The following is a 1,750-nucleotide window of genomic DNA, read 5'->3' as shown; positions in this document are numbered from 1 at the left end:
TCCTCGATGTGTTCGTGGGGTACTGTGGGTCGGTTCATGATGCCAGAGTACTGAGGAACAGCCCCATCTACTATCAGCAGTCCCACCCTCCACCAGGATACAGCATACTTGGAGATGGGGGCTACCCCTGCCTGTCCCAGCCCATCAGCCTCATCACACCCTTCAGACAGCCCGTTCGCAACCACCTCCAGGCTTGCTTTAACAACAGCTTGTCAAAGGCCAGGAGCATTGTTGAGCGGTCCTTTGGGATGCTGAAGACAAGATGGAGGTCCATCTTCTTCAAGGCTCTGGAAGTGGATGTGACTTACGTGCCGGAGGTCATCGTCTGTTGCACTGTTCTGCATAATATATGTATGAGCAACGGAGACCTGCTGGAGCCAGATGCTGATGTCAGGAGGGCACGAAGACCAGCACCAGCACCTCCAGGAGCCGTCTCTGGTGCAGAGCAGAGACAGAGGATGGCAATGGCATGTTATGTCCCTGACCATGATTACATTTAAAAATTTAAAATGTATGATTGTTTTTTGATTTCGTCTGGCATGTTAAAAAACAAAACAAATCTGAATAAATTACATGACCATTCTGCAAAATCTAATGTGTTCAACATTATTAAACATTGTATTAAGCATTGTATGGTTCAATTCATACACCAGAGGTAAATACATTGTCTACTTCTTATCAGTTTGATAAAGTAGGTAGGTAGTATTTTTAGGAATTGATCAATCATTAATTTGACTTTACCAATTAGTTCAAAGGTAAACACACAAGTGTACAACCAATTCCTGTAAAGCTTTTACCAAGTTCTCCCATCTCTTCCTGATGGCCTTGGCATCCAGCCTCCCCTCCAACCCCTTTTTCTTAATGAATTCCCTGGTAAGAAACACAACAGCAGATCATATCAATGCATTAAATAATACAGAGGCCCACTACCAGATCATTTAACATGGCATGAGTACTGGGTTCGCCCACCTAATATGTTATGTTACACATGAAATGCAACTACAATATTTCTTATGTTTTGTTTGCAACAACAATATCACAACATTTATTTTGAGGAGATTATTTATCCTGGGGTTGGGCCACAGATGCATAGACTGCTTTACATGTGTTTAGCCTCCACTACAGCACTGTCAATAACAACGAGCATATGTGATCACGTTAGTTTGAAGTAAAGAACGTAGCGTAATACAACTGGTAATGCAATGTACTTACTCGAATCCAGTAAGGGTCGCATTTCTCCTCCCCGTAAACAAATCTGCGTTGGCAGCACGCCATGGGATAAGCTCCCATGTATCTTCGTCCGTCCCTAAAACCGATCAAAATACCTCGATGAGACAAAAGGAACTCACCTTGCCCGTCAATAGTATACGTGATATCAAACATTACAATGGCACAACACTGTATTCACGAGCACATAGTCACGAAGCCAGTTTCATAACTTACTAGCGTTCACACAGATAACGTGCTCGTTCCAATGGATGGTTTAACGTGTTAGGTAGCATTAACATATAACGTTACGTTAACTCGCCAAATGATTATGTCGGCTTCAATCTGTGAGGCCACGTAAGTAATGCATTATAAGTCAGTAAACGTTTCGTATTACTGCTGTTACTTGCATTAATACGATAGAGTTCACATTTATAACGTGCTCGTCCCAATGGCTGGCTTAACGTGGCTTAACGTTGTAGGTAGCTAGGTAGCATTAACATGTAACTTACGCTAATTAACTCGCCAAATTATTATATCGGCT

At 42.5% G+C, this 1,750-nt stretch overlaps 1 long non-coding RNA gene across 1 annotated transcript; it reads right to left on the bottom strand.

Moving 5' to 3' along the window:
* Window positions 1–203: 203 nt before the first annotated feature.
* On the bottom strand, window positions 204–1,409 carry LOC143135408 (uncharacterized). The gene is made up of 3 exons (XR_012988940.1): window positions 1,213–1,409; window positions 798–870; window positions 204–435 (listed from the first exon to the last, which is right to left on the bottom strand). It is a non-coding gene; the product is annotated as an uncharacterized LOC143135408 (long non-coding RNA).
* Window positions 1,410–1,750: the final 341 nt, after the last annotated feature.

This window comes from Alosa pseudoharengus, unplaced genomic scaffold, assembly GCF_046254945.1.
Source record: "Alosa pseudoharengus isolate Yale_2024_CS ecotype anadromous, Long Island Sound unplaced genomic scaffold, YU_APseudo_1.1 YU_APseudo_1.1_scf_2, whole genome shotgun sequence".
In the NCBI taxonomy this organism is placed as follows: Eukaryota; Metazoa; Chordata; class Actinopteri; order Clupeiformes; family Clupeidae; genus Alosa; species Alosa pseudoharengus.
Note: the sequence above shows the minus strand (reverse complement) of the source record. Positions and strands in the feature narration are given on the sequence as shown.